Source organism: Coloeus monedula (genome assembly GCF_965178545.1).
Source record: "Coloeus monedula genome assembly, chromosome: 7".
NCBI lineage: Eukaryota > Metazoa > Chordata > Aves > Passeriformes > Corvidae > Coloeus > Coloeus monedula.
The window spans coordinates 38,424,192-38,445,472 of record NC_138787.1 but is presented as its reverse complement, the minus strand read 5'-3'; the positions used below and the strand labels follow the sequence as shown (position 1 = coordinate 38,445,472).

General features: G+C 41.7%; 1 protein-coding gene across 6 annotated transcripts in view; it reads right to left on the bottom strand.

Annotated features, from left to right (window-relative positions):
• MBD5 (methyl-CpG binding domain protein 5) overlaps positions 1–21,281 on the bottom strand; it is a 110,367-nt gene that overhangs the window by 65,755 nt on the left and 23,331 nt on the right. For all 6 annotated transcript variants that reach the window (XM_082285058.1, XM_082285060.1, XM_082285061.1 and 3 more), the window contains exon 2: positions 1,659–1,756. The gene's annotated coding sequence lies outside the window, so the exon portion shown is untranslated. The remainder of the gene's footprint in view (positions 1–1,658; positions 1,757–21,281) is intronic.

Genomic DNA, 21,281 nt, shown 5'->3' with positions numbered 1-21,281 from the left:
ACATTAAAAAATGCTTTTTCGGAACCCAAACACAGACTTTGATAATTATTCCCCCAAAACATTTGGTTTTCCTTCACCAACTGGTGTAGATTCCCATTTTAGAACAAATAAAAACATATGCAAAGGTCTATCCTGGAAGGGAAGAGTGACAACAAAACAAACCCAACCCCTCAATAAGGCAGAGGTATCAACAACCTCTATCAGCTCTGTTTGTCTTTTCAATGTAAAAATCTTCCTCCTGAGGGTCAAAAAAAATCCCCAAACTAAGGGAAAATGAGAAGGGAAGAGAACTGCCTTCACTTTTAACTTCATTTTCAAAGACTCCATAAATGAGACACTTAATTTGTCTGGGCTAACGAAGCACTTCCACGAATTCTCTATTGATGCTGCTTGAAAATAGAGATTATATATATTATATATTATATATGTATTATAAAGATTTGCAGAATGAGCCCTTTCCCAGCAGATCCAGATATCAGTAAAAGAAAAAAATTAATTACAAACACTGCATGAACTTTGTGTTTAAGTCAGTTTTAACTGTGCTGCATCAGAGCATCACCTGGGCGTCAGCACTCTAAGAACAGTGGAGGTTGATTCCTCAAATTCCCAACTCCCAATAGCCATCCAAAGTTCAGATATGAGCATTAAGGAGCTTATCCACGAATTTATCCATGCCCTTATTCAAGAGCATTTTACAGGCTTGGCTTTGAAAAGCCTCAGCTCGAGTTGGTGCCTCCAGAAGTTCAAAACTGAAGCTGTAGCCTCATTTTGGACCTCTCTGCTACAGCAAAGAAAAGCAAATATGTAAATTCCCAGTGAATTCAAGTGCTCCATTAGGAGCTCAATTATATTCTGAAATGATGTCTTAATTGGTTTGCTCATAGATGAGCTGTACTGCTAACCAAAAATCTACTGCCATAATCAGCACTAAATTTCAGATATTGCCACACATTAAATTAACAGCAGATAATGAGTGGGAAAATTAGCTCTACTTCCATAACAGAAAAAAAATGGTCCCATATTACCTACAGTGTTATACTGAGTTAGTTTCAAAATAGGAAAAAATGATACATAAACAAAACTCTCCTGAATATCCTCACATTTATTTGGCTCAGAAGACCACACATTGATGATAAATAACACATGCAGAGAAAATAAATGGCACAGGACACATCAGATTTGTGCTTTCAGTATTTAATTTAAAGAAGTCACATTTTTAAATTCTATAGAAACCTTCAAGAGATTGACCACTGTTTTACCCTTTTTTCACCTAGTTTTTGTCTTTTTGGGCATAAGGCCCACCCTCAATTACTCTTCAGGTTTTAAGGTAGTGCTGGGTCTCATCAGTACCACAAAAATATTGTAACTGATCTGCAGGTGAGAAAACTCACGAGAAAAGAAAAAGAAAGAAAAACATCAAACGTAGGAAAAAGGAGAAGCTAAGGAAGGACTCATATTCTTGTGACTGGAAGGAGGAGAAGAAACCGAGCTCTTTCCACGGAGATAATTTTTCACTTTAGAATAAATAAACATTAAAAAAGAGGTTAAAAGTTGGCAGAGTGGTCAGATTCCCAAACTTCAGCCGCGGTTCAATTTTGGAGGTCAAAACCCAACTTATTACTGCTAGACAAATGCATAATGTGGATTATTTGAGTTACCTTTGCTGTCTGAAGGAAACAGATTTCAGAGATCTTGTCTGTAAATGAGATAATCTTCAACAGTGCTGCCTCCAGCGACCACCATCGTCAACAAGGATCTGCAGAACAACAGCAGAGCAGAAAATCAGCCAGGAGAGCTAAATACTGATTTATTTATTTATTAAAAAGGCACAATTTCATGCAACACATGAATTTGGGAGCTGCTGTTAAAAATAAACAATCAAGCATCAGAGCCACTATATGGGAAGGGATTTATCTGCTTGAGGAATATGATAATTACCCTGCATTAATATATATAAAAATACACCTGACTTGGGGAATTCACTGTTAGACCAAAATAACAACAGCACGGATCCCATGAGTTAAAATTTAAATTAAATAAAATTACCAATTAGTATTGAAATGTGACATATTATAAGCACTAATAAATTATGAAAAGTTAAATCACCTCCCTAGACTGAAATTAAAGGTAACTTTAAGACAAGGTCACTATAAATGCCAGTTATGCTTTTAAAAAATAAAATTATTCAACAATAAAACCACACAGCATCATTTGTTTGTGCTGCTTTCATATCTCAGCCCTGTAACTACAGAAAGATGAATATAAAAAATTAAATCACTACAAAATTCATCAGGTCCAAAAGTTTTTGTCTTGCAAACAATTTTTCTTTTTTACTCAGTCAATTCCACTTGGTTTAGACTTTCTCAGACCATGGAGGAATCCAACTCTGAGCAAAGGAAAACACCCCTGACTTCCATCACCTGAGAAAAAACACCTTTCAAACCAACCTCTCCCAGAAACCAGCAAGTTATGGAATATCTACATGGATACTCTGCTCTTCATTGAGCTTCCAAAAATGTAAAATCCTCAAAGAGGACATAACTCACATCAGTCTCCGAAATAAAGTTGCCCACGATTATGTTCCCTCTCTTTCTCATGCACATCTGAGAAAATAACTGGCTGTCCCTGCACCTCCACGCCTGCCCAGCTGGGAAGTGATGGATCCGTGTGGGGAAAACTTTCCAGACACAAAATGAGCCAGCAAAGTCCTAAGAAGCTGCTGGGCAGGCACTGGGAGCAACGCTGCCCTGGCAGATTGGTGGTGAGTTTCCAGATATGGTTCAAGGTGGGGTTGAGGGGCAGGAGAGGAACACAAAAAGGTGGCTTTTGTAACTGAAGGCTCAAGGAATACCTGGAAGTCACAGAAGTTTCTGTGAAACAAGAGGTGAGAAGGATCTGGTGATGAGCTCAACATCACTGAACAACCCAATCCAAGACACCAAACGTTGGTGCACTGAGGTCTAAGGAACGCCTGGAGGTGGCACTCAGGGCTCTGGGCTGGTGACAAGGTGGGCATCGGGCACAGCTTGGACTCCATGGCCTTGGAGGGCTTTTCCAGCCCCAATAGCCCTAAACCCAAACCCATCCCCTTTAAATCCAGGCCCTGTGCAGCCAAAACCTACAACCCCTTGGAATCAGGAGTAGTTAAGGTTGGAAAAAGCCTTGAGGATCATCGAGTTCAACCAGCACCACTTTTTGACAGCTCTGTTGGCTTTGGTGTCCTTTATTTGGTCTCTAAGCCAACCCAGTGAAGTCCAAGGAATCAACTGGTACAGAAGCCAAGGCAGGATCCAACAACAGATTTCTTTAAGGAGTTCAGCACAGAATTTGGATCAGTGGCTCCAAAGGAGGAAGCTCACCTGCTGAAAACTGGAAAATGGACTGAGAATTGGAGTGAAAAATGGCATTTTAATGGAAAAACATATAATGTGGAGCAGCTCTGGGATGAGAATGCAATATTTCATTGTGCCACTCTAAACAGCTCTTGTTTGGAGTCTCCAGAGTGGTTCAGTGTCTGGGACTTGTCTTCCCTAAAAATGACTTTGTTCACATAATTTGGTGTTGAGGTTTTCTATCAACTGTGCTTCAGACTTCCCATTCAGTTCTTAATCTCCCCAGATTTCTTTCAGTGCCATGAAAAGATCTGTATTTTATTTTTTTGCCTGACAAGTAAATCATTCTCACGTTGCCTTTTGTGTTACTAGATGATATTTTCTATTTTCTTTGTGAACTGCACAACCACAATCCCGATACTTCAACTCTGTTCCCACTGCAGATGTTATTTCTGATCGGATTTAATCATCACTCTCAACCAGAACAACTGCAATAATTGTAAGGGTATCATTAATTTTGTTCTCAAAACCTCTAAGCCTTCTCCAAGGGCTTGGAGCATCAGAGCACTGGGAAGAAATTTCTTCTGGGTTTAACCACATCTTTCAAGGGAATCTGCTGAATTTCTTGGGACCTGTTAATTTTGCTGAATGGCACCCAAGTGCTTAATTTTTTCTTCATCTGATTTTATGATCATCACCCTAAGACCAGGAGGAGACACTCTGATCTCACCTTCAATCAATGGGAATTTATTGATGAGATTAAACGTTTTCTGTTTAAATGCACATGATGTTATTTACAGTGTGGATTCCTGAAAGGCATTTGATACAGACACCAATAAAGACACAGTTCCACAGAATTCCAGGATGCTTTGGGATAGAAGGGATCTTAAATCCCATCCAGTTCCAGCCCTTGCCATGGGCAGGGACACCTCCTACTATCCCAGGTTGCTCCAACTCCCATCCAGCAGATCCCTATGGATCCTGAACACCCTTTCCTAGTCACCACAGCCCAGGAGCCTGCAATTCCTTTGTGCTGCTCTTCAGGTGCTCCCCATTCTTCTTTTTACATTTTTCTGGTTTTCTTATATTCTCCAGCACCTTATTTTGAATGTTGTTCCTCTAAATATCCCAGAGTATGAAGAGTTGGTTCTACAGGATTCTGCATCCTAGTCTGGTGCCAACCCACCAAACATATGTCTCTGCTCAAATGGAAGAATCTGTTTTGATTTCTCTTTTTTTAAAAAAAATTTCTTCCTGGACTGGGGACAAAACATTTCTTTAGCTACAACTCAACATTTAGTATCTTCTGAGATATGAATCTTCCTATAAATTTTTCTTAATTTATTCCCATGTAGCAACTTTGAAGAAGCTGAACTGCGTGAACACACGACAATAATTATTAAATGTTTGAAAATTCATTACTAAATCAAAAGCAATTTCGAAATTCTTGGCTGTGAGGGTGGGGAGGCTCTGGAGTGGAATTCCCAGAGAAGCTGTGGCTGCCCCTGGATGCCTGGCAGTATCCAAGGCCAGGTTGGTCATTGGGGCTTGGAGCAAGCTGGGATAATGGGAGGTGTCCCTGCCCGTGGCACGGGTGGCACTGGATGGGCTTTAAAGTCCTTTCCAACCCAACCCATTCCAGGATTCCATGATGATTCTTCAATCTCATGGGTGACAAATATGCCTGAGCTTCCTAGAGATGTTTAGGAATGAAAAGAAACCTGTCAGCTCAGACAGGTGCAAAATCTCACATCATTTTCTGTTAGCTAAGGGACTATTTGGGATGCACCACACAGAAACACTCCAAAGCCTCTGCAATCTCCATCAGCCGTTGCCTCTGGGAGGTGTTTTTCTTGTTTGTGAGAAAAAATCCTTGCAGTCACATGAAAATTATTCCACAGCAAGATAAATGCACGCAGGAAACAGCAGAAATTTTCGATGCATAACACAGTCTCTGCACACAGAGTTAGGGAAGTATCTCTTAATTCTTTTTTTTTTTTTTTTTGTAAAGGACCAGCAGATTGGAAAAACACGGAAGGGATCTTTGTTTGTATTTTCACACCTGAGGGGTGCAGTGCAGGAGGAGGACAGGACCAGGAATATGCAAGAATGAGCAGGGCTAGATTCTCCTCTGAGCTCAGAACCCCCACCATGATCCAGCTGAGTTCCACAGGCTACCACTGGAAAAGAATGAAGAAAACACATGCGTGTTTTCCCTTTTTTATTCCACAATAATGCTGAAAAGGCTGCCTCAATCTTTCTTTTAAATTAATAGTTTGAAGTGAGAAATAAATAAAGCAGGTCAGCTTGTTTTTGTCAGAGATGAGCGAGCAAGGACTAATGAGATCACATGACAGATGAGTCTTCTCCAAGATTGTCCTAAGGAAGAATTCCATCCTGCTTTTAACTGTTATTTACCATTTTATTGACACCAATAGAACAGAATTTTCTAATTACCATTAGAAAACAAGAAGATATTGTAACTAAAAGTAGGAAAGCCTCGCTAATTGTACTAATTTAATTTCTGGTATTCTGGGGAAGGGCAGTTTTGGGGATGCTGTGGTGTGGGGCACTGCTTCTGCACCAGATATTTGTCTCTATTTATTCATATTTAAGTCTAACCCCCACATTATATATAAGCAGTATATGTACATAAATATACAGAATAAACAAATGTGTTTTCTCTATGTATATAGACAACAGATACTTTATTTTTTACTACAGGCAAAATCCCACTGCTATCAAAATTTCTGAGAACCAAAATATTTCTGGAAGAAATAAATCCCCCAGCCCTCAATGAGACACAAACTACATCAGAAAGAAATCCCATTTATCTTCCAAACACAAATATCTCCATTTTCTTCCTTTCTGGATTACTTCTAAATACTTTTTTAGCAGCTAATCTCTCTTTAAAGCTGAACAGTGTAACGGAGCACAGAAGAGGCCATGGGGTGGGAGAGCTGGGAATGTTCACCTGGAGAAGGGAAGGATCCAGGGAGAGCTCCGAGCCCCTTGCAGGGCCTGAAGGGGCTCCAGGAGAGCTGGAGAGGGACTGGGGCCAAGGCCTGGAGGGACAGGACACAGGGAATGGCTTCCCACTGCCAGAGGGCAGGGATGGGTGGGAGATTGGGAAGGAATCCCACGGACTGAGTTAACTTCCAAGAGTCTTCCTTTCTGAGTAGCCAAGAAAACAAGGGATGGGAAGAATCCCTCATTCATGGAAATTGAACAGGGGAAAGTGAGCTCAATGCCACGCTAAGAAAATTATCATCCACAGCAAACTAGGTCACAGGAGTGAGTGGTTTACTAAATATAAACTTTCTTTGTAGTCAGGCAACCACTGTCAGAGTAATGAGATTTACTCATATTTCACCCAAGTGCTCTTTGAATTCAGACTCATTAAAATAACCACTGAGAGACCACTCACACGTCCCTCACCTCAGGTGACGCAGCAGCAAATTCAAACTGTCTCTAAAAAAAGAGAACGTTTACAATTTCTAGGTATAAAAGAGACCCCTTTGCATCTACACTGCCATTCACCCAAACATCTCCTGTATCCAAAAATACACTCCCGAGCGTAATTCACTTCCCAAGTCACGTGGAGGTGACAGAGCCTTACTCTACTCCCAGAAAACCGTGGTGGCACAGTGAGTTTTAGTGACCTCCTCAAATCCCTGCTATGGTGGTGACACAGTTGGAAGGGAAACACAAAATTCCTGTCAGCTGTCACCCAGTGCTTCCAACCCTGCAAGGAGCCGGGGTTCTCCCGAAAAATGTGCAAACCAGGAAAAATGAATGCAAGGGTGAGAACGCTCCCTGTTGTTTATTTTCTTGTGTTGGAGAAAGAAAAGAGAATAATATTTTTCTAGCCATGCAAGTATCACTGTGTTTATAACAGGATGTTCTTCCTCTGCTGTTTGGATGGTTCCAAAAATATTCCCCTTTGGTTTGTGGCAGTGGCTGTCACCCTGACAGCGTTTGCTGCCTCCAGGGCAGGCTGTGTCTGTAACAAATCTGCACAGGCAACTGATGCCACACTCTCATTTTTTCTAAACTTAGAGCTAAAAACTGAAGGGGCTGAATTAGACAACTGTGGAATCAAAGCTTTAATTTCCAAATGGTTATTTCCTAGCGGTGCTCGCGTTCAAAACCTGCAAAGAGGGTGCAAGTTGGGCTGAAAGCTCTATTTTTGGTGGGTTTTGAGACAACTGCACGCTGACATTTACTATTATAAAATAATTAATGCTCCTCTGCTTTCAAACACTGGGTACCAGAAATGATGCCACTGAATCAAAACCTGAAAAGAGGACACTTCACTGCAGATAAGACACTGACATCTCTTCAGAGAATTCCTTTTAAAAAGGGAAAAAAAATGGCACAGTGTTGAGCCTCAGTTGTTTGAAGAAATATTTTTCTCCTCCAAAATGAAATTAGAAACATTCAGAAGCCCAAAATGTAGTAAATTTACGAATGTATCAATGTGTGGTTACACAGCCAAAGGAGAAAATGCATCTCTTCAGATACATCTCTTGGTTTATTTTCTGGCTTCTTCCAAGGACAGAAAAGGTAATCAAACACAACAGAAGAATTGTATTAATTGGCTGATCTTATGACAGTTTCCATTCAACAGTATTTTCCTGTTCTTTTCATTGATTACAATTATTCAGCACAAAATGCAGAGGTTTACACCATGTTTCAAGCAGTTTCTGCCTCTTTTTGGGCACTGCCATGGCTGGGACTGCCCTGGGTCTGCACTAGTCCCTCCTCTCTTGGATATTTTAATTTATTTAACTGCTATCAATGTTTAAACAATAAATCTTGGTATCATTGGAAGGATTTCCATGAAATCACAAATATCTTATTTATTTTTAAGGAAAGAAAACCTGAAAGTAAGTCTGGAAAAGAATTTCTCTGAAATCTGAGAGTAATAATTAACAGGTTTCAGGGGTCCTTTCTGCATTTTAATTTCTATATTTGACTAAGAACTGTGTCTAATTTCCCAGACCAAGAAGTGTTTTTTTGGTCTGTATTTTAACACCTGCAGTTTTACAAAGGATTTCTCTTTTGATGGAACTCCTGGAAACAAATTAATTCATAAGTGCCTCCAAATCCCACAAGATTTAACGGAGGAATACTTCTTTATATAGCAGTGCATGTTCACCATCAAACTGAAATCTAGTAAAAGATTTTATGTAAAATTAAAATGTTTTTAATCCTTCTACCCCACTTTTCCAGGCCTACATTCACATATACCTATTATTCCCCCTGCTTTCCCTTCATCCTCATTCCATAAAGAACATCCACTGAATATTTAGGCTCTAAGTATGGGTCACATTTAATATTTTTTCCGTCTCCATTAACGTAAGATTTATAGCACTGCCATAATTACAATGCTTTTAAAACAAGCCCGTACACAAATATCAAATTCTGATTGATTGGAATCAGGAACAAAGAATATAATCTTCCAAAACTTCATTCCTTCCTTTGGCCAAACTTAGATCAGCTGCTCTTTAGCTGATGATTTAGGTGCATCCACAAATGACATCAGGAGCACTTTACTTATGCCAATCTAATTTAATAAAAAATACCTTGGGAGATGATTGTGTTACTAACAGAAAGGAATTTATCTCCCTTTTCAGCTGCGTGTGCAGCTCATACAGATCAGCCCCTGCAAATCACTCCTGGAAACTTCAGAATACTCCTTAAATGTAATAATGGACTTTTTCTTAATAGCAAATTTATTTGAAGCTGTGCCCATATTCCTTCCTTGTGAAATAGAAGATAAAATCCCATTTCCTCACAGCTCATTGTGCTGCCTGCTGGAAAAGCAGAGGGTTTAGGCACATTAAAGAAAAAGTTTTAATAGGTTTTTGCCCCTCTTTATTTTTTTATTAAATAAGGAAAAACATAATTCTGGGTGGACTTCATAATTTTTTTTCCCAGCTACCTGTGCTTTCCAAAGCTCAGGAAGCCACAAGCATTCCCACGGGCACACATCCCTGTTTAAGGCACGTTCAGTCAAGAGCTCTGCCTTTGCTCTGCCATTCCTTCTGATATTCCTGCCCTTATCGGTTTTGTCTCCATCATTACTCCTTCCATCTTATCTTTATTAAAAAGAAAACCTTCCAGGGGAACTGCCTCCTCCTGGGGGGCTCGGAGAGGCACCACTATCACCTGAGACATCTCCACAACAGCCACGTGGACAATTAAGGCAGCAGCAGATAAAAGCAGAATTCCCTTCCTGCCTGGCTGAAATGAGGTTTGGAAATGTTCTGTTAAGAAAACGACCTTGTTAATTTTTCCAGACATTTCCTGGGAGAGCCACAATCGGCACATCCCCATTGCTGTCACCAGGAGGAACCACCCGGGGCTGTGTTGGCTTCACTCCCTCAGTATCCCGATGGATCAAGGGTGCAATTTGCCTCTTCCCAGCCTAACTGTGGAAAAGCTGCTTGGAATAATGCTGGGTTATGGATAAGACTGGCTGCTCTCCAAGAAAAGGAAATCTGGAGTGTCTGCATTGCCATAAAACCTCTTGGGGCAGCAAAAAACCCAACTTTTTGAACCCAAAGATAAAACTGTGGTTTATATTTAAAAGTTTCTTAGAAGTTCTTCATGGTTTAAAAGATCCTTTAGTTTCTAATGGTTGTTTGGGACAGGTAGAAGACTGGAAATATACATGTGGGAAAATGAAAAATGCAAAGGTTCAAGTCAAACAAACAGCTCCCCCCCAAAAACTGAACCTATTGGAGGAGATTTTGTAGAACCCATCTAAATCACCCCTCCCAATAAAAACACACAAAAATCTGTTTTATCTGCTCCATTTCTTTAGCCCACAGAGACACCACCACAAAAAGGGGAGAAAACCTTCATGTGGAGAGGGAATGAATGGGCAAGAGGAAGTGGGCAGAAATCCCTCCAGCCAGTTTGGCTGCTGGAGAAAAAGGCAAATTCTCCTTTTCAGGGAGGCGTTGCCAGTTTCAACCACCAAAGCAATTTTGATCTGCCAGAATTTTATACCACTGGAGATAATACTAAAAGTTTTCAAGGAAAGACATGAAAAGCTTAGCCAAGGAGTAGCCATGCCAAAATAATGATGTTGTTCAAAACTGTCATCTGACACATTTAAAAGTTTAAATTTGGGTGGTTTCTTTGCCACACACGCTCTTTTTACTCTTATACAGAAAGATTTTAATCTCAAATTGTATAGTCCACATCACTGCTGGAATTGTCATCTAGGTCCTTCTCACGGTAAATAAAGCAACAGCATTTACAGGCATTAAAAACAAACAAAAAAAGCAAAACACTTGTATAAAAGCTTAATTTCTTCCCATCTTCCTCTCTTCATCTCAGCCCACTTCAGCCCAGTTTTTACTCTCATGTTTTTCAACTTATCTAAAACTGAATCCTGAACTACCCTGATCTCTCCATTCCTACTAAGTCCCACTGAAGTCAGTGAAGGAAATTCTTTACTACAAAAAAAAATTCTTCACTATAAACAGAATTCTTTACTATGGAGAATTAGTAGAATTCTTTACTATGAAAAAGAAATCCTTCCCTGGGAGGGAGGGCAAGCCCTGGCACAGGGTGCCCAGAGAAGCTGTGGCTGCCCCTGGATCCTTGGCAGTGTCCAAGGCCAGGCTGGATGGGGCTTGAAGCAGCCTGGGATGGTGGAAGGTGTCCCTGGGGATGGCAGGGGTGGCACTGGATGGGCTTTAAGATCCCTTCCAACCCAAGCCATTCCAGGACTCCACGGAGCACAGAGCTGCTCCAGATGTACAACATGAGGACGCTGCACTCCAAGATGCTGCCGGCAAAGCCGGCGCCGCCGGGTCAGCGAAGCTTCGTGGCACCATCACAGCAGTCCCAGGGATGCTGAGGTCCACAGCCATGCCTCAAAAATTTAATGCATTCTTTTGTATACCCAGATGAGATTCTTTTACATGGAGTGGTTAAGCCGAAGGAAAGAAACAGGAAAAAAATGAAAAAGCAAACAAAACCAAACCAAACCACCAAAAACCAAAACAAAACCCCCCAAAAAACCAAAACAAAAAACAAACAAAAACCCCAAAAAACCAAAACAAAACCAAACCCAAACAAAAATAAACGAACAAAGAAAGGAAAAAGAAAATTAAAAAAAAAAAAAAAAAAAAAGAAGAGCCTTTGTCCCAAAGCAGTTTTTCCCTTGCTTTCTTTGGAAGAATCATCGAAAAAGCCACAAGTCTTGCTGAATGCTCTTCCATGACATTTAGTCTTAATCTTCTCTTTCTCCGTTTCACCTTTTATTTCCAGCTCAAATTCCCTACTCCAGCCCGAGCATTTCCCTGTTATCTTCCCTTGTTTACAATTCCAGCTCCACAGAGGCTGTTAAACCTTGTCCTGCACATTCCCTTCTCTTCCTCTTTCCACGCCATTATTCCTTAAGAGACCAGACAAAGGCACATTCAGGTGTCTTGAATAAATAAGGCAAAGCAGCATTTGAGCCCTGAAGTAGGAGTACTAAATCATGGGGCTGGAATCCCTTGGAGTGAGTGTCCATGCAGACATGGCCGTAAGTCATAAACCAGTTACATCCCCTCCAGCGCACTGCACCGAGGTCCTCAAACGGGGCATTTGTGTCCAGCACTCACTCTGTCATCTATGAGCCTCTGGGACTGAAATTGTAAAAAAACCAGGTTATTTCCTCAAATGTCTGATTTTGGTAACCTGTGTACGGCAAATAATGCAAGCAGGAATAAACATGAAATAAACAAATAGGAAAATATCCACTGGATGGCATCAGGACAAAAACCCCACCCCAAAATCCTCTGCACAGAAAGTCTAAAATCCTTTTCCTGTGCTAAGTTAATACAGAATGATATGGTTTTATAAGAAATCAACACAGATAAATGTTTATGTGTTTGCAGATAATCCTGGCCACTCAAAACCAGTGTGATGGCAAGAAATCCAATGGTTACACGAAGAAAAAAATAATAAGCATGGAGTAAATGTAACTTTAGGATGGATCAGAAACTGACCCCAGATTTCTGCATTTTCACACTCAACTCCTGTTCCTGCCCTGCACCTCGCCCCTCCCCAGCACTCACACAACCAGGAGCTGAGCCTTACACCTGATTTCTTGTTGTACTAACTATAATCTGAATTAACTTTTGATAAGACACCATGGCCAAAACGCAGGACAGAGGTGGGGGCCTGTAAATCCTGGAGTGGTCACAGGCCAGAGTGACCCCACTGTGCTGACCTAGCAGAGGACACCTGCCCTCCAACCTCCTGACTCCTTCATTCCATAGAAAATCTACACTTCCTATGGGTTGGGATCACAGAATGCACCAGCTGGAAAGGAACTCTGGAGGGCTCCAATCCAACCTCTTGCTCCAGGGAGCTCCAACTTGATCAGGGTGTTCAGGCCATTATCAAACAAGTCTCACATTCCTACAAAACACAGATTTTACAACTTCTCCAGTGCCCTGGTGATTTAATTTTTCTTGTACCTAACTGGAATCTCCTTTTTCCCAAGCTGTGTCCATTGCCTCTCCCTGTGCCCCTTCAGGACGAGTGTGTCTCTGCCTTTTCCATACCCTCCAGGAAGAAGTGCCCTTTGGTGATTCCCCCTCCCTGGATGACAACCAGCTCCGTGCTCTGAGTATCACTAAACCCACATCTCTATTTCACATTCATCTTTCCCATAGAAAATGGGCCCCATTTACCATGGAAATGAAACATAAACATGCAGAAAGACTGTCCACGAGGTGAACAGGGAAAGTTTAATAAATCTCCTTAAATCCAATCAACAGCCCCATTTAGACATTTCAACTGCTCCTTCCACTACTCACAGCAACTCCACCTTAGCATACAAACAATTTTCAGTCAAAGTGCCAGCTCAGCAGGGAAAGATTTAAATCTGGATTTTCTTGTCCCATAACTTTTCATTTCTTGGTTGTCAAGGCCTGAGATATTCTGAATTCTGCGTACTGTAGGAGCAAGAGATACTGCCAACAAATCTTAATACCTCAGCAAGATTTTCTTCTTTCCTTTGAAACATAAGGAAATATTTTTCAAAGCAAGTTGGGTCCTCTTAGGCAGCTGAGGTCACAGTGTCAGTTTGTTGTTGAGTCACTGCTTTCTGTTGGGAAAAGGCACAGATTCCATGGATTCCTTAGGAATTCTACCACCTACTGTAAACAATGCTAAAATTTAATCATCATAATCTTTGGTTTTAATGCAGTTAGAAGGTAAAGTTGCTTCCTGGGTTAACTTCATGCTGCCTGGACAATTCCCCTTTTCTGCAACACACTCATTTATTTTTAAAAGCTGTGATAAGATGGATAGCTCTCAGAGTATTTTCTACAGTTTAACAAGTTTCTAATATAAGATTCTATCACAGAGCTTCACTGAATTACTCCACAAGAATGGCACTGTTCTTTGCTGAATGGGAATTCCCCATGGAAAACAGCAGAGTCTAAAATAGCTCCAAGATGGAAATCTCTCCTCTGTCTCCCTGGGTGCTCTCACCTGCCTCCTTCCACATCCCCAGCACGCACTGAACCTGCTCCAGGCTCCCTGAATCTCTCTCCCTGGCTTCTTTCCCAACCTTTTCCATCAGGTATTTCCTCAGTGTCTCAAGGAGAGTGACTTGCCCAGCATGGGTTGTGGATTGCCAGTCCCTGGAAGTGGCCAAGGCCAGGTTGGATGGGGCTCAGAGCAACTTGGGATAGTGGAAGGTGCCTGACACAAAGCCCAACAACCTGAGACACATTTTTATCTTAAAAATGAGAAGCCTCATTAATTTATTTTTATTACTTTTCTCCTCCTCACCTCCCTCTTCAAGCTTTGCTCTGCAGCCCCAAATCGATCTCTTCCCTCTGACCAGAGATGTGGCCCCTGAAATTTCTTCATCCCCCCAATTAAATCACATTCATCTTCCCTTCTGTATTCCCTCCATTGACACAAATTCTCCTCATCATCCCTTATTTTCTTATTTTATGCCAATAAGAATCTTGTAAACTAATAATACAACTCCCTCACATGAGGAACCTCCTGATCTCCTGCACTTCCAGTTCTCCTGTCCAAACTGATTTGATCTTCTGGCTTTCATCTTCTCTCGCTGAACCAGCTGTGACACAGGTGGGAAAGCTGAAATGTGCTCCATCCCTACTCCTGCACAGACATTTTTTATTTCCTTCCATGGAATTGTGGGCAAGCTTGGATCAAACAGGCACCGAGTTCTCACTAAAACTACAAAGTAGGTGAGGGACAAACAGGACATGGTTTTAAAAGGTAAATTTTGCAATTATTTAAGTGTAAAGTATAAAAAATATTCAACTCAAGTAAAATATTTCTGTGATAAACCCATTCTTGTGCAAAGCTTCACTCAAAGTAAGATTTGAGACGGAGTCACAATCTTTAAAACCTCTGCGTAATTTAACAACTAAATTTTAAATTTTGGACTATTTCCTCAGTCAAACTCCAACAGCCTTTGAGGAAGAGAAAAAACCCCAAAACACAACAGAGAAAAGTCAACACAAAGTTTAGATCCCACAGGAACTGTTTTAAACTACATTTTTCTACGATCCCTCTTTTTGGGGACTTCTTTGGTTAAGAAGTCACAAACTGCTGCTGCATTTGGGAAAAGAAACTTCATTTTCATGCGTGTTTCAAATCAATGTGAACAGTAAACGCTAAGGTACGGTCTGGTATACAGATAAATTAGAGTCCACAAAATACAAAGATGACAAGGAAATTATTTGTTACGACTTTTAGGGCAATTATGTGTCTGATAATTGCATTATTTACTATTTTGAGTGGTGATGTATCTTAGAGTTGTTTAAAATACGTGAATACGCAGATTGTAAATAAGAAAGCAAATTAATGACATTTATTGGTATTACCTGGTATATCAAAGAATAGGTAAAAAATAAGTGTTGAAAAACTTGCAAAATTTATTCAATGTCAAGGCTTTGGGCACAAGCTGAGTGCAGAACACCGAATAAGTGAGGAAAAAAGTTACAAAGAGGCAACAAAAAAGATTATCTAGCAGTGATACTGAGTGGAGAGTAGAAACACAAATGAGTTACAAGTCTAGACAAAGTAACTATGCAGAGTATTTATAAAAGGTTCAGAGACTAAAGGCTTCTCCGGTAGGCATCAGGTTTCCTAAACACGGGCTTTTAATGAGAAGTAACTGTAGCAAAGTGACCAAAGCACTTCCAAAAAAGGCTGCAAGAACAGGCGTGGCAGGAAAGGAAACTCCAGAAAAAAGGCGAACATTCCCTAAACCCAGAGCATGGAGCAGTCGTTCATCAGCTGCTAAAAAGCCGCTGAAAATTCTGAGTTGTTCTTCAGAACAACCAAGGAAATTTCAAACCATGAGCTCCAGGGACAAACCCCCATGGAAAACAACCACACGTGAAGGAGCGGGAGTTTCTTTAAGGAGAACTTCCAGAGACGACAAAGCGCAACTTCCACTGCCTTTCCACTGCCATTCCCAAGGAGTCACATCCTTGAAGTCATACTCCATGGAAATTACAGCAGGAGACACCCAAAATGATGCAGCAGAGCCCCAAGAACAGCACATGGGATGGGATAAATTTGACATGCTGGAGGATCCTTCCACTGGGAACCCGCCGGTGGCACAAACGCATCCAGGCGGCTGCGATCCCACCCGGAGCTACGGATTCCGCAGTTGGGATCACACGGAGACATCAGGGGGAGCAGAGCAAGACTTTCAGGGAAGTTAAATAAATTATAGCTCCAATGAGGCTGAGGCAGCTGGAACTTCACAACATCCGACTTGGCACAGAGGGAAAACCGATCCGGGAACGGCACCTCCAGCAAGGACGCTGGAGAATCTCATCCATCAACAGTGCCCAGTGTTCAGCATCACAGTTCAGCCTTTTCCTGCACAAAATTATCTGAGAATTCCTGAACTAGTGAGCTCAAGAGCCTGCAGTTGTTTAGAAAAAGATGAAGATTTTCACACACACACAAAAAAAAAAAAAAAAAAAAAAAGACTACTAATAGAAATAATTCTATTATATTAATAATAATTATAGAACTATTTCGGTAATTATTATTATTAGTCAGCTATTCCTTATTTGTGGAGAGTTTATAAGGAGTTGTGAAGGATCTCCTACCAGGAATCCCACATGGCATCATTTACTCATGGAGGGAAAGACAAAGGGAGAGAGAAGGCCAATCTATAGCCAGCCCAGACGGACTTGATTTAAATTGTACTTCATTTAAATGCAACCTCTCACACCTGCAGACATCAGAATATACTCATTTATATCAGCATATTTATAACCCAACACCAAAAATAAGGTAATATAAGGAATTACCTTGTGTCTAAAACTTATTAAACTTATTAAATTACAGAATTCAAAAATTAATCCAAAAATACTTTCATTGACTTTAGTCAATGAAAAATTTAATGAATTAACACATGGATTTCTTCTAGGTATTTGGAATCTGACAAGCAATTTGTGATTGGCAAAACAGTGTTTCCATTCTGCAGGAACTGTTTTCAAAAGCTACTGAGAAACTCTGTAAGTTTTCAGGACGCTACCCTGGACATTCTCTGTTCCACACCACCTTCAATTCCACAAACACAATATTCAGTTTAACTTTCAAATACAAATGTCTGGAATACAAAAGTTGGCAGTGAAAGGTTGGTTTTGTTTATTTGCTTTGTGTGTTTATATAATTTTTTTAAAGCATGGACAAAGTCACCAGACTTTGTCATTTAGATACCCAATATCCTTTCACAAAATCCCAGACTCATTCAGCTTGGAAAAGACCTTTAAGATCAAGTCCAACCATTCCTAGCACTGCTAATGTCCCCAGGTGCCACATCCACACGGTTTTTAAATCCAGGGATGGGGACTCCTGGACAGCCCTTCCCATGAAGGAATTTTCCTCAAAATCCAACCTAAACCTCCTCTGCTACAACTTGAGGCCATTATTCCCTCTTGTCCTGTCACTTGTTCCTTGGGAGCAGAGACCAACATCCACCTTTTATGAGATTGCTCCAACACTCTTGAAGGTTGCCACTTTTCAAATGTCATCCTATGTGAGGAACTACAGGCACATTGACTATAGACACCAAACACTGATTCACATCTGTAAAAATGGCAGTGTTTATGCAGATGCATCATGTAGCATTTATTTTGATATTAAACCACAACTAAAATCATTCAACTTTATGAACCAGAGCAGCCTTCCTCAAATCTCAATTTTTTTATTTTATCTAGAAATGGATGAAGCTAAAATTATCCCATCACAATACTATGGGTCAAAACTCAACCACTGCCCAAGATTCCTCCCAAATTAATATGGTTTTATAGGAGGCGATGGAAGGACAGGAGTGGTTCTGCCTTGGAGATGGCTGGATGCAACCCCTGGATTTTAATCACAGATTTTTCTTCTATCATTGAGTGTTTTAATTACTTTTAGCAGACAGTTAAGCAGCAGAACTGAGGTGATATCTGTAGGCTAAATCTCTCTTGGCCTGCTGAGTGCTGACTGGGCTATCTGCCCTGAGCTGGGATGGATCCTCATTCTGTGAAGGTGTATCCCAACAGGTTGGATTAAATCATCAAGGAGTCCTGGAAAACGCCCTCTTTTAATGTGCCCAAGCATGCTGGGGAGAAACTGGAGGAGAAATTCAAGATAAAAAGGGCCAGTGACTGCTCATCATTTTTTGCACATTATTTTCGCTGCTGTCTCTGCAGTTGACACAATGTGGGATGTAACAGCACCTTCCCAACAAGGATCCGGGACTTCCTGTTGGACAACGAGGAGGTAAAAACCCAACACCCATCACACAACCTGTGTTGTGCAACTGTCGACCCCATCACATAAATGGGTGGGGTCTCTACATTTACCACGGGCAAAAACAACGATGAAAAACAATCTCAATGTCACTGGGTTGTGTTTTGTTCCTCTCTCCCTTTAATTGTTGTTTTATTTCATCCTATTGGCTGAGGATTTAAAAAAGAGAAAAAACTTGAATGACATTTTCTGGTTTCAGACTTGAGGTCCATCTCAGACACCTGCAGCAGATGCCTTTAATTGATATTCCATGGTACTGGTCCCACAGTTGCTGCCTCCATGAAGACCTGATAGGGTTTTTTTAGGGAATGTTGACTTAAACATCTATCCCTTAATTAGAGGGGGAAGAAAAAAGCTTTCTAAATTCTGAGGGCTGTTCCAGTTCTACTCAATCTAAACAGGATCCCATTTCAATTTCCCATACTAAATTCCCACATTCCTTTAAGAGCTGCCCAATTAAAGCTTCATAGGAAGATGAGTGGCCTCAAAATGGAAAGGAAAAAAAGCCATTTTTAATGATGCTTTATCATCAGTGATAAATAGAACTACAAAAATAACTGGCCTACACACTTAATTGAGTAACATTTTCTACCACATATTTTTACCTGCAATAGTTTCGTTTCTTAAATCAGAAAAAAATTGGGTGTTTTTTCTCAATTCAACTTGCTGAATATAAATACATAGAATTTATATTCAGGATATATATATTCAGGATATTCTCACTTTTTTCTTTCTTGAAATCCACCACTACTCCCTAAAATTATAATACACAATAAGAACGAGCCACCTTGGCCAAAGTCCTGAATGCTGCATTAGAGAAGTTAGGGCGCTGGAAAATCTTGAATATGGCATTAAAATCCTTAAATACGGCATTAAAATTCCTAAATATGGCAGTAAAATTCTTCAAGATAGCATTAAAGGAAGTTTAAATGAGCATTTCTCTGCGTATTCTTTAACACGGGGCTATCTGCGCAGGTCAGTCACTTTTAAGGCTTAACCATGTTTTCCCTAATGTTGCTTCACATAGAATTCAGTGAAAGCTCCATTCTGCATTTAATCCCTGAGCTGCCATCAGCTGCTGGCCCAGCAGCACCCCCACATCCCTATAAACCATATGGCCCCGTGCAAGGCGGGCGGCCCCGACAGGAGCACGCGGCCCTTTCTGCACACATCTGTTGCTGCAGCACCAAAAGGCTCCTGAGGCTCCCAGCCAGGGGCCAGAAGGCAGCGAGTGCCTGGCACAGGCTGGGCAGGGCTGCACCACCACAGCCAGGGACCACCTGGCACGGCACACGGAGCCGGGGCATGGAGGGGGGATGGTGGGCTTTGCAGGGATGGGGGCACAGTGGGATCCAGGGCGGAGCGCAGGGATATTCCCGCTGCCTGCTCAAAGCTCTTCCCGAGATACGTGACACAGGGCTCTGCTCCCAGACTGGGGTCATGGGGATGCTCCCAAGGCTGGAGCTCCTCTGCTCTGGAGCCAGGCTGGGAGAGCTGGGGGTGTTCACCTGGAGAAGGGAAGGATCCAGGGAGAGCTCAGAGCCCCTTTCCAGGGCCTAAAGGGGCTCCAGGAGAGCTGGAGAATGACTTGGGAGAAGGGATGGAGGGACAGGACACAGGGAATGGCTTCCCAGTGCCAGAGGGCAGGGCTGGATGGGAGATTGGGAAGGAATTCCTGGCTGGGAGGGTGCTGAGGCCCTGGCACAGGGTGCCCAGAGCAGTTGTGGCTTCCCCATCTCTGGAAGTGTCCAAGGTCAGGTTGGACAGGACTTGGAGCAACCTGGGATAGTGGAAGGTGTCCCTGCCATGGAACTGGATGAATTCAAATATCCCTTCCAACCCAAACCATTCCACAATTCTACAATAATTCTATGATTTAAACAATTTATTCCTTACAAAGTTATGCAGAGCTGGAAGACAAATCTGAACTGTTCATCTCAAACAAGGCACTGCACGTATCGCTGAGCCTTGTCTTCCTTTCATCTAAAAAAAAATCCGCCCCCAACAAACCCCAAACAAATCATGTTGGAACTTCTCTAATTACAAAATCAAACATGAAATTTCTCCTGTGACATTTTCGATACTTGCAGTGATGAACTCCTGCGATACACACGGAGTATGACAGAAAATCATTCTGCAAGTTCACAAGTGATAAGCTCCTACCCTTTTTGGCACATCTCAGCTCTGATAGCAGTCAATTTCTTCCTCATTATAAATGGGAAAAGTAAAGATATCATGCAAAGGCCACTTAAAAGCAAAATAAAATAAAGGAATGCAAATTTATATTGGAGTTACACAACTGCCAAGAATGCTCCGAGCCTGCTGATCTTCTGTTTACTGCTCGCATGTTCTGCTCTTTGCCTCAGCCGTGTGTCTGCAACATCGAAAACTTCAAAAAGTGTCTTTTAAAAGCTGACTTTGAATCCTTGCGAGCATGAGTCAGACATAATTTACATGGCTGAAATTTCACTGAGCAACTTGGAAATTACACCACCACAAACCTTGTCAGGAAGAGTTGCTCGCAGCCTCTGCGTGTGCTCAGTTCCTGTAATCCCGAGCCCTCTCCCAACAGGAATAAATTTCACGTTATATTAAGAGTGACGCAGGGCTGCCATCAGTCACTTTTTAAGGCACAGATGCAGGAGGGTGGGATCAAGACGGGAGCACAGGGGAAGGAAGTGAGAGCGCTGGGAATACGGCTGAGCCGTGCAAGCCACGGACCTTTCACCACGGACCATATGCTCCCCTGGCATCCCAACACGTCCTTAACAACCAGACAACCTTTTCCCACACTAATTTTGTTTAGCCAGACTGCTCCAAACACACCTCCTTTTTTCAATTAGCCACGCAAACATGGGAAAGTGCTCGCAGACCCCTGGTGCCTGTTAATGACGCGCTGAGGAGAAGGGCTGCGAGCTCAAAAAACAGCTCCCACTTCTGCAAGATCCACTCCAACACGTGGGATGCAGCAATGCCTGGGAGGTTTAGATTGGGAATTAGGAAAAATAACTCCACTGAAAGCAAGTCCAGCCCTGGCACAGCTGCCTGGGGCAGTGGTGGAGTCCCCATCCTGGAGGGATTTAAAAGCCCTGTGGATGCGGCACTTGGTGGGCTTGGCAG